General features: G+C 38.4%; 1 protein-coding gene and 1 long non-coding RNA gene across 2 annotated transcripts in view; both read right to left on the reverse strand.

Annotated features, from left to right (window-relative positions):
* rngtt (RNA guanylyltransferase and 5'-phosphatase) overlaps positions 1-12616 on the reverse strand; it is a 136523-nt gene that overhangs the window by 85256 nt on the left and 38651 nt on the right. The window lies entirely within an intron of this gene.
* LOC118566140 lies at positions 3849-6407 on the reverse strand. The gene is made up of 3 exons (XR_004932832.1): positions 6294-6407; positions 4109-4204; positions 3849-3991 (listed from the first exon to the last, which is right to left on the reverse strand). It is a non-coding gene; the product is annotated as an uncharacterized LOC118566140 (long non-coding RNA).

Consider the following 12616-nt stretch of genomic DNA (forward strand, 5'->3'; position numbering starts at 1 on the left):
GTCTGAGAGCAAAGAAGCAGCAAACATGAGCCAGCCTTTCAAGCAGAAGTAACAGGAACTGATTCAAGTAAAGCCGTCCTTGACAGAACACACTACAGTCGCTGGTGTCATGTGCACTCTTTTCTGCACAGATGTTAATCAAGCTGATCCAATTATCTTGTCCAATACTGTACCTAAAGCTAAATTATTTCAGCAAGATGAAAAATAATGAGGTCAATCAAAGCGTCAGCGTGTGGGCGATGATAAGGTCCAAAATAACAGCTTTCAACGGCATTCAAAACAAAAAAGGGAAATGCATGTAATTTTATTTGTCTCATCAGTTCCCCCACAGTGGGGGAGCTGACAGTGACTGACAACCTGAAAAAAACTTTTCAGAAAACTATTTTTTATAATATTCCTGCAGCAGTAAACACACACAGGGTTATAGGTTGACATTCAGGGTTGACCAGATTGTTTGAGCCGAACAGTAAATACTGCCACTGCTGGTACAAAGGAAAACACAGATTGTGGACATAATTTTCCAAACTTAACTCCGGTCAGGAAACCTTTTTTTCACACACATATGTGTATTTAAAATGTGTATGTGCCCCCATTACATTTATCTTTATGTTTCATTTAAATGTTTCAGGTCCTCATACAAATGTTAATATTAGACACAGGTACGTTTTTTTATTAAGGGTTGAAAAATATGGGCACAAATTCCAGTCATTTATATATTTTGTGCTTGTCTGCGAATGTTACGTTTGTGCATCCATAGATAGGAATTTATGTGTGTAAAAATATTTGTATTAGTAGAAAATAACTGCAAAAGTGACCTTTGATTTTCAACTTTTGTAAACCTACTTAATGTTGTCAGAGAATTTTTATTTAAGTGATTTGTTGATTCTACGGGTCTGCCATTAATCATAGTAGGTAAGGGGAGGTAATTATATTTTTACATGTGGCCAGGTTGTTTTTGATTTTTTTTCTTTAATAAATTAAATTATTGTTTGAGAAGTAGTTTTTTATTACTAAAAATAACTTAATGAGCTGAATAATTTATATTATTGAATATCCCAAAAAAAGCTAAAACAAATGAAATATGCAAGGATGCAAATTGTAGCATTGTAGAAATCATCCAACGCAACCAACAAATACATCAGTGAGTTGATGTATTTGTACCCAGGAATAACTCTTCATCCAGCTTCCCAAACAAGTAAGGAGTCGTATTAGGGCAGGAGTCAAACAGGTGGTGTCCTTTTCCTTCTGCAACATTACTCCCCTCTCTCAGGACAGAGCCTGAGTGCAGAGGCGCAGCCAAACACAGATAATGGTGAAGGCCAATAATGGCAAGCAAGAATCAATAAGCCAGCGCTTTACTGATGGCTTGGTGCAAGTCCCATGGAGATGCTAACCCCTGCACCCTCCTGCAGACATTCCTCTCACCGCTGGAGCCTTTATTGAGCCGGCTTGCCTATGTGATTCCTCTGATCAATAGAGAAAATGGATGACAGGAAAACATAATGGCTACCTCCTCCATCCTTTATTCTGAGGTGTTCCATCTTCAAAAGGATGACAACGAGGGCTTGCCAAGGGCAAAATGCAAGGTCAGAAAGTAGACTCTGTGTCCACCTGTTTGCCACTAGCAAGAATCCGACTGCTTGAACAGAGGAATTAATTTACAGCTCAGTGGAGTGCTGGCAATTAATAGACCTGGGCTGTTCTCGTGCTTCTAAAGACGGCCAGCTACAAGTAACATCACACGATAAACATCAGTTTTTAAATAAAGTGTTTGTCACATTGATTCAAAGAATAATTTTTACAATACAAACATACTGATTGTAATATAGTGGGAGGGAAATACATGACAATATGGTTTTAGATTTATATCAAATACCTAAAATAGTTTAATGATAAATATTCAGCTTGACATTTCTGCCCATTCTTCAGGAAACAAGAGAGGCATACTTCGACAGGAAGGTGAGCATCGGTGAATCCAATTCAGGGTTTCCTCTATGATTTTTCTCAACTGTGGTGGAGTATTTTTTTTTTTGGGTGGGGGGAGGGGGGGGGGTTGTTCAGGCTGTAGGAGAGATTTTGCTAAGCCAAAAAGGTTATTAAAAATACTGATTAAATGTTTGGAACTAAAAGTTACCATTCTAACATTATTCATGAATTTTAATAAATTGCCTGAATCCAAAATACATAAAACAAACTACCAAAAAGACAGATATCAGAGGCACACAAAGTGAACGAGGTGAATAAGTGATTCAAGCTGTGTGTGGATCAAATTCAGAGAATTATTTTAGTGCAACAGTTTCAGAGACAAAAAAAGACAACTATATTTACGTGACAAGGCAGCAGGGTTGCAGCGTTAGCTTTCCACCACATGTAGGGTTTCCCGCAATCCCAGAGATGTTTAATTTTGATGTCACTTCCACATGTATGCTGTGAACCCTACAATGCCAATGGGATTTCTCATGTCTTTCTTCATGTGGGCATGCGGAATGTATTTTTATTGAAAATTTTAATCATTTCTATCATCCCTTTTCTCATTATCCCAATGAGTTCATATCACCCACTACATGTCTACCACAGATACTCCTAGTAGAATACATTAGAGCTCCAACATTACAATATATGAAAATGTTAGAAGGGTATGACCATTTCTGCAAGGACCTGTGTGTGTGTGTGTGTGTGTGTGTGTGTGTGTGTGTGTGTGTGTGTTCTTACGCACCTATACAACAGTGGACCTTGGCGTGGTTACACAGTCACAAAGAGGGGACTACAAAGCAAACAGGGGACATTTTTCAGGTCCCCTGTTTGACATGCTTTAAATCAGGTCCAAATCATCTCTAAATCCCTTTCGGACATTTTTTTAATTTTTGCAAAGAGTGGACCTGAAAGTGTGTGAGTATTAATGACTATAATCAGCAGTGCCTCTGCTGGATAAAGCATAGTTTAACAACTTATTCACACATGTCGTTTACACACACACACCATTATAATATGAATGGGTTGTGGCCCAAAGGAGTCTTGTAGACTGTAGAGGGTCAATTATGCAAATTACTTAAGAAGGAAGTCTCTTGAAACATAGTTTGATCTTTTTTTTTTTTCTTTTCTTGTGTTTTAGCTAAACTTTGTATTAAAATAAAGCATTCAAAATCAGAAAAGTAAAATTGATTTTGATTCTAAAAATGTCAACAACAAGAAATAGAAACACGATGAGGATAGAATCAGAGATAAAATATTCAGTAAATACCTTTTGTATTAAATAATTATTCAAGAATAATGGCACATCTGACTTTGGCCACAGCTTTAAACCTGCATTTAGAAATGCACATTTTAGATATTGATTCCAATTCCAAAAACAGAGATCACCTTGTCCTGTGTGGAATAATAGAAGTCCGCTGTTTGCTGGTACACAATGACACAAGTTCCCTTTTAGATAGCATGGGGTGATACTGACTCCACCAATTGTGTGAAAATAAAAAGAAGCTAACCTACCCCTATAAAACACTATACTTTATTTGCGAAAAGGCATTTTTTTACACAATATAAAGGCTGAGTTTTAGTAAATGAAAAGTAAGATACTTTGTTACTTTTTTATTATTACAAGTATTTGGCATCTGTCTTTACAGCTTTATACATGTTTAGTCCTACAGTACTAAAATGACAAGTTTTCACAAGGACTTGATGTCAATATTTTTTTTTTAATTGTATCTGTGTACTTTGGTATACATGTAGGTTTTTTGGGTTCCTAGCATTGATGCTCAAAATGTCCAGTATAATTCTCAGTACTTTTAGAGCCTGTTTCTCTTTGCTGTTATCTTGTTGTACATACAGTATTTTACAGCTTTATAGTCTCTGTCATTATCCCTTAGAATCTGATTTTCATCTATGCATCTCTGACAGTGCACTTTTCCAGGCATCTTCATTTCTTTCAGGAAGTCTTTGAAATGGCTTTCAACAATGTCTCCCTCAGTCTTTGACCAGGGCCTTCTGGATTTTCCTGTAAAAAAATCATTAAAGTTACTAAAGGTATGGATAAATGAAAGTGATATATTATGTCAACAAATGTAAAGAGATTACATATGTACATTTTTCTTTGGTCAACGATTTAACATACCTTTTTTAATTGATTGCAATGAGGATTTATTAATGCCACCCATTTTGTTTTTAGAAATGGCTGCCCCTTCTTCAGGAGGTTCTTCCTCTGAGTGTACTGGAATAACAAATATGGCAATATTTATAATTGATTGAAGTGGTTTGATTTTTATTTAACCAGGATATGGTTCCATTGAGACAACATTTTTCAATAGTCCTGGCCAAGAGGCATCAATAATTATATACAGAAAAAGTTATATTGTTGAAAGAAAACGACAAACTATAAAAACAGGTACATTTTATTTAAATTAGCCTCAAAACCTTGTTGCTTTGAACTAAGAAAGGTTCAGTTAATTTTAATGAAGGAAGTTCTATTACGAGTGTGCTGAATGATCAAGAGTCTTCTTGCCCAACTCAGTCCGGGCAAGGGACAGAAAAAAGCAGCAAACTGTGAATGAAAATTATACTAGTCGGAATTTCTCAGTGCAATTGGAGTACAGATATAGGATGGCAGAAGTACAAGAAATGCTTTGTAAATGAATGTTATCCAGTGGGAATTACTACCACCAGACAAATCAGGCCATCTTCACGCTGAATATAAATCACAAGGGGGTATTGGCATTTTTCAGTTTGTGTTGAATCTTAGAGAAGAGAGATAAAGGGAGTCTAGCATCCTAAGACATTGAGATCTACAAAAGATCTCCATAGTCCAACACAGACATACAAATTACGGTAAAAACTTCCTGTTTATCCACACTAAAAATTATTTCTAGGGGCTCGGCTACCAAGTCAGCTGACATTAAATACAAAGACTCTATTAAATGACGTCCCTTAGATTTTCTATTTTCCAAAAATGTGAGTGCTTCAAGTACATCAACAGCAGGGAAAGGTGCCACATTTTAATCCTCACCAAACAAAACTGGATAGGTTTTCTTTTGTTATGATGCAGCAGAAACAGTCCATTTGGAATAAAATAAAAATCCAAATTGTATAAAATGCCTGTGAAAGAAGCAGAAGGGGTCCTATATCACCCAACAGTTAAGATAAGATAAGATAAGCTTTATTGATCTCACAATGGAGAATTTTTTGTCACTAAAGGAGCTGCTCAGCTCCTCTACAGTCTGGTGCAGGGGGTGGAAGGTGTTGTCCATGATGGATGTGAGGTTGGACAACACCCTCCTCTCAGCCACTTCCTCCACAGAGTCCACAGAGCAGCCCAGGACAGAAGTGGCCTTCCTCACCAGCTTATTCAGCCTCATTCTGTCCCGCTCTGTGCTGCCAGGAGCCCAGCAGACGACAGTGTAGAGAAGAGCTGAGGCCACCACAGAGTCATAGAAAGTTTTTAGCAGGGGCCTGCTCACACCTAAGGACCTCAGCCTCCTCAGGAGGTAGAGGCGGCTCTGGCCCTTCTTGTAGAGAGCGTCGTTGTTATGAGTCCAGCCCAGTTTATTGTTGACGTGAACACCCAGGTATTTGAAACTCTCCACAGTTTCTATGTCCTGCCCCTGAGTGAGTGAGGTGGGGGTCTTCTCCTGAAGTCGATTACCATCTCCTTGGTTTTGCTGGTGTTTAGACACAGATGGTTCTTCTCACACCAGTCCACAAAGTCCCTGATTACCGACCGGTCTTCAGCAGCCTGGGGGGGGGGATGCCGTCTGGTCCAGAGGCTTTCCTCTGTTTCAGCCTCGTCAGCTGACCTCTCACCTGCATTGGCGCGATTGTGAGGGGGAAGGCAGGCAGGGCCGAAGGTGTGGATGGGTCGGTCGTTGATAAGAATGGCGGTGGGGGGGATGGTAGATCTCTGGAGGGCTGGTGGTTGGAGACGTGTGGGGAGTTGATGGCAGGAAGGGGGCCAGTGTGGGGGGAGTCAAACCGGGTGAAGAATGTGTTCAACTCATCAGGTAGATGAGGTTGTGATCTGAGCGTCCCAGTTGGGAGAGGGGGGCGGAGGTGTAGGTGTTTTTAACATTGGTATAAAAAAGGTCCAGGGTTTTATTGTCCCTTGTTGTACACTTGACGTACTGGGTGAGCGTGCGGAGGGTGGAACGGAGGGAGGCATGGTTGAGGGAGTTATGCAACATTAATGTAAAAAAGTTTGGAAATTTCTACATAAGATTATTGATAAAGGATCATGAAAGTATCAAATCTTGACAATTTTTTTGAATATATTATTACATGCAGTGGAAAATATTAGACATATAACATACCGTTTTGAACTGATGGCAATGAGGGTTTCTTTGTGCCACAAATTTTCTTTGTTAAAGTAGATGCCTTTTCTTCAGAATGTGCTTCCTCCAAGTGTCCTTAAAAAACAGAGGGGAAAAATGTTGTGGTTGAAAGTGATTTTTTTTTCTAACATTCCTCACTACATGCAATGAAATTTTTAGAGTGATATCATACTGATAGCAGTGATGATTTCTTGCCAACAATTTTTTTGTTGAATTTGATGCATTTTCTTCAGAATTTGGTCGTGCTGAAATAACACAGACATCAATTTTTTATAGTTGAATAAAGTAATTTACATTGTTAGTGTTATACACTGCATGCAACCTAAGATCTTGCCTTCTTGACATGTTGGTAGTACTCTGCACAGCCTGGACATCTGCATCTGAGTCGCAATACTCCTCTTGAGCTGCAACATGTTTATAAATACTCATCCCTCAGGTTAGTGCCAGTCATTTCTTGGTGAATACTGAGTATACTCTCTAAGTTATCCATATCATCTGTTGTTTGTGTACTGGTATGTGATGAACAGAGTATGTCCTGTGAAAACATTGGAAGAATTCATAAATATTAGGGAGGGTGGTATTTAACAGGTCTTGCAATATCTCTCCATGTATCACTGACTGACTGTTAAATAGGTGTTATTAATAGGTGGAAAATAGGTCCTAATAATTTATATATATATATATATATATATATATATATATATATATATATATATATATATATATATATATACTGTATGCATTTAAATCAGAATGTGTAGTTATAAATATATTTTTCCACATGGTAATCCAAAGTATCTGATAATTTTATTGTTATGCATCCATAAAGATTTGTATTTAAAAAGTAATTTGACAAGTTACAAACAATTTGATAAGTTCCAATTTTTTTCACACAATTTACAATTTTTGTGTTCTCTAATTACAGATATGAGTTAAAATTCTGCTGTGGGTCTATCCAAATGCCCTTATTGAGTAGGTACACTTTAGCCAAAACAGAAGTGCATCAGTGGTTACCATGATACGTTCTGCTCAAATAGTGCAGTCAGTAAGGAAGAAGATGCACGCATGCACAGGGAGAACATGCAAACTCCATGCAGAAAGACCCAGGGTTGGATTTGAACCCAGAACTTCTTGCTGCAAGGCAACAGTGCTAATCTCAGCACCACTGTGCAGCCCAGATTTTATACAAGATTATACAAAAATCCTTTATACAGACACAAATTCCTATCTATAAACACATAAAGATAAAATTCTCACATATTTTGGTTCACAATGTGGAAAAACTGCAACTACATATTTAAATTTAGAAAGCACAAAATATGAGTGAACTTTGGTCCCTAAGAGTCATATTCAATAAACATGAGCAATTTATACATTACAGTCAAATCTCTGCCAATGATAAGTATTGTCATACAGTAAATAGACGTAATTGTACACACCACTATTTGGGACTTGAAAAAACTTACTGTATGTGTATCTTGTCCTTGGTTTTTTACTTCATGGTGTTGTTCTGTTTGTTCTCCTGGAACATTTTTCTGCTCTGACTGGATCCGGAATGAAAAACACACATTATCCATAGTATTGCAGCAAACAAGAAAAGCACAGCAAAACATTTTATATAAAACCATGCATGAATGCATCCTTACCATTTCCACCAATGCATAATTCCTCTGGAATGTGACTCAGGTGAGTGTCAGTCATTTCTGGGTAAACACAGATAACACTCTGTGAGATGTCTGTGAGATCTTTTCTGGTAGTTGTGGACTGCTATGCGATGAATGGAGTTGGTCCTGTAAAAACTTGGTAGAAATCAAAGTACATACTATTTACCAATTACCATTTAGGCCCCTGACTGCTTGTGTAATTATCAGTTGTATTTTCTGTGAAAAAATACCCTGTAAATATCAAGTCTGCTATATATTATGTGACGTTACTTTAAAATGTGTTTATTTTTTATTTACATCCTAAGTAATTTCACCATGGTAACACATTGTGACAACAAAGTTTGCTTGATTCAGGATTCCTGACATGTTGTGTTTAAAGACATTTTTAATATCTAGCATTTTAAATATTTTTTTTAGTTCATTACAGGTTTCTACTTAGAATATTGATACCACATCCCTGTGTTTAAGGGGGTGGTCACAGTTCTGTAGCAGCACAGCCATTAATCACATTTGCATCAGAACAACAGGCCTGCAAACATGTTTGCACCTCACCCTTCCCCCTTCCCATTCCAGCATGCTTTCAGCTCGAAACAGAAAATAAGTATTGGCACAATGGAAAGTATACCATTGTAAGTTTCTGTAAAACAAAAATTTACAACTAGAGATAAAAACCCCTGGATGGAAAAAAAACTTTTATGGTCTAATGTATATAATTAACAAATTGCAAAATTATGTTTCCTGACACTCCTAAAAAATTCAGGTGAAAACGAATTAAATAGGTCCCTCTGGATGCATTTGTCTTTATTGAAATGTTTCATCTCTTTTCCAAGACACTTCTTAAGTCTGTGGGGCTATTGATAACCCAGCCTTGTAAGCAGTGGCTTTGATTTCAACAAAGAAGAACCCATCCAGAGGACCTAATCCTTGTAATTTTACTCACAAATGAAGGTACACAAATCTGGAAATCCTATAAAGCATTAACTTAAATTTTTCCACAGTGTTATCCAAAATGTCAGAGGATTTTATCTTTCTACATATACACAGACCTGTACTACCATGACAAACTATGTCTTTAGAACATTTTGGGCAAAACCTTACATGGCAATATATCACATACTGTAATACTAAGATGGTGTACAAGGGCTGAATTGAAATGTTATACCTGTATAACACAGAAAACTCCAGAGAGTCTGATATACTAATTTAACAAACATACCTTTCTCCTTGTTGATGAATCTTTTGTAAAATGTGTCTTTATCCCCCCCAGAAGAAGTGAAATGCAAAGCTTCTGTTTCTGGACAAAACCCTTTTATGTCTCATTTTTCTCTGAAATATTTAGGAACAATCACATGGCAAGTGGTTAACTAGGGAGAGTTTGTAAAACGAAAACAAAGTGATGTATATATGATAAAAACATTCATTAGAAGTTAAAATGTGAACCTTACCTTGTTGTGGTTTGAAAGATGTAGATAAAAAGTTTCAAAAGTAACCTAGGTAAATTGGCCTACCTATTGGAAGGCAAGATGTATACGTAATAAGATTAAAATGGCTGCAAAAGGAGAAAAAACTCTCAATTGTGACTTTTGTCGCAACTGTTTTCACAAGCCTTAAAAGAAGAAATTCGTCTTCTGCCCTGAATATATACCACAATCTGACAACTTGCCTGGACAAGGATTGGTTTTTAGAAATGTGATGTGGATGACCATGACTGGGAACCTGAAACAGAGGGCTCCAATTATGAGGAGTTGTAAGTTAATATCTAATATATTTGTAGTACATAATATTTCAATTTTTTTTAATCGAATATCTCTAAAATTTCAAATCCTAAAAAAAAACCTAGAAAAACAGAAATTCCAAACCCATTATTACTAACTGTTAGTGAATCTGCTTGTCTGGATTGGGTTCTAAAAGCTTAGTCTTGTAAATGTTTCTTCTTTGGGATGGATGTATGGATTGGAATGAAAACACCAGCACATTCCCCTGTGTTTGGACGTAAAGAGTTGTCTTTTAATTCAGGAATGGTCCTTCGGCACATAACATTAACATGCCGATTAAAGTACCCTACCTAAAGGTTGCTATTGTTCAGCTGGAGTACTGTGACAGAGGTTGTGCTTAGAAACTGACTTGATTTTAGACTCCTATGCATTGAAAAGCTCAAGTCTTAAGCCTCTTCCAAACCTTTTGTTTGGAGTTTTAAACAGTTTGGTCTATATCACAGTACTGACAAGCAAATCTAAACTTATATTCTTATTTTGTAGTGACCTTGAAAATGTGGGCAAATTTTTGCTCATTAGCTCAACAAGAGTTTATCATTTCTAAAAGTTGCTTGAGAACCCTGTTTGCAATTTGTGTTGTGTTAGGAGCCAGCATAGTGACAATGAAGCAGGTTAGGGGTACTGTTGGCTGTTAAAAGTGTCTGTAAGAACACAGAGGCAACTTGATGGTCGCGGCTGCCACCATGCTCAGTGGGTGTTACCCAAAAACTGCCATGAACCTTTTCTGGCATATAATATCTCCATTTACAAGATGAAGACATATTTTACTCTGTAGCACAGCTATTTGATAACTGCCATCCAAAAACTTGGAGCACCAAGCAACAGGCCTTGATAAAGGCATAAATCAAGTATGGCAGCTACTCCTTAAAGGATATTAGGATAGGATAATATAATAATATGGTCATGACTTCAACAACACATCTAGCACACTTTGAGCATTGCCTGCCATGAAAAACAAGTTTAATTAAAATTGCCTATTTTCTAGACATCTACAAGAAGCTTGCTGTGGTGGCTAGGAAGCCAAAGAGTACGTTTATGATGCTGTGGGCTTGCTCTATTTTGGACCACCTGAAGAGTCCCCGCTTGATTCTGGAGATCAAGCTGTAGATTCAGGTTCAAACTGGTAAGGTTAAACACCCATTCCTCCCACATAATCTTTTAGCATTTCTTTGTAATAGGGCGTGGGCGTCATGACGTAATGGCGTACCGTGCACGTGACCTCACCATCTCAGGAGCAACGGCCCTTGCCGCTTTGGTAGGACAAACAGGTAGAGAGCGCCCGTAGCCACCAGCCATTACACGCGCAACAGAAACAGCGATATGACCGACTTTGCAGCCGTTAAACTTTCGCAAGACGATGTCCCAGGCGCACGGTTTACTGGTCGAACTGTCGAAGAACACACCAACCTTCAGCTCAAACGATAGCTTGAGTGTCGAGGGCTTAAAAAGACTGGAAAACGGCCGAGTTGATCGAACGGTAAGTCGTTTTTTTTTTTCCTGCTCTGCGTTCATGGTGTCGTCTGCCGTTTTTTTTCTGTTTGTAATCACCGTCCAGGAATCGGTATATGTTGCCAATAGGTAGCTACAAAACAACTGTTTACATCTCAGAATCTTTCCCTAAGAAATTCCAGCTGTACCTCTCCAGCTGAAATGATGACAAAACAAACAATCATGGTCAATTTAGGGACCTAAACCAATATCGCGAGGCAGGATAGACACGCAGACATGACAAAAGTGTAACAAAGGATGGCTCATTTCGTCGTGAGCTGTTCGACGTATGATAATTTAAGCTTCAATAAAACACCAAAAAACTCTTACCTGTTCACTACTTGATGTTGCTGGAATTGGGTCAGGATGTTCTTCGGTTGTGCCCTTTCCTCCAACAAAATGCTTGCTACATATGTACGTCAATTTGGTAACTGTTTCCGGGTTGAACTGTTGTGTAGGCCGACCGCACCGGTGTACCCAGCGCACACATTTCTCCTTGGCGTCTTGAATTTCGGGAAATTAATGGAGAAACATCCTTCATATGCGGCCGATCAGCGTACCTCGAGTCGCTGTTGCACGTTCCATAGCAACATGTTTAAAAACCATGGTCTTAGACTTGGAAAAAGCAAGTCGTTTTACCGAGTAAACCAAGGGTAACGCACAGCTCTTTACAGCGAAACAGCAGAGGACACATCAAGCTTGCCCTACCGCTTACCACGCGATATGACGTCTTGTGATGTCACATTCTAAAAATAGCATTACTTTGCGCGGCCGCCATGTTGATTGCCTCCTTTACCGCTACTCAGACTACTGGCTATGACTACCACGTACTGTACTCCCTTTGCTGTATTGTGGGCTGTAAACAGCGCAACACATGATCGCCATGGGAAAAACATAGAAAATGGGTTAACTTTCCACCGCTTTCCTGCCTGGAGCGCAACCACGGAGTCGTCAGCTCGCTTGGATCGTGGCTTTAAGACGACCGAACATAACTTTCCACAGTATCCCAATGTCAATGAGAGTGTGTTCCCTGCATTTTCATTTCTGGTAAGTTTAAAGATGCACGGTTTTATTTTATAGCCTACATTGTTTCTTTCCTTCAACCGCGACACCACATACATGCACATAAATACTAAAACGGCAGTGGGAAGGCTCAAATATATGAGAAACCCGGAGGGTTTAGGGAGGTTGGCAGTTAACGTTACTAACTACACCTTTGAACACATAGCAGCTAGTTAAAAGTACATTACATGCGTGAGTGGTTGTTAGCACTAACGGTTAGCAGTTACTAAACTAGCAGGTGCCAGAGCCTGTCGAGAGCACAGCTTACCTTGTACGAGTTAACTGTGTTCCCACTGTTTCTGACTTTATGATC

Source organism: Fundulus heteroclitus, chromosome 15, assembly GCF_011125445.2.
Source record: "Fundulus heteroclitus isolate FHET01 chromosome 15, MU-UCD_Fhet_4.1, whole genome shotgun sequence".
Lineage (NCBI taxonomy): Eukaryota > Metazoa > Chordata > Actinopteri > Cyprinodontiformes > Fundulidae > Fundulus > Fundulus heteroclitus.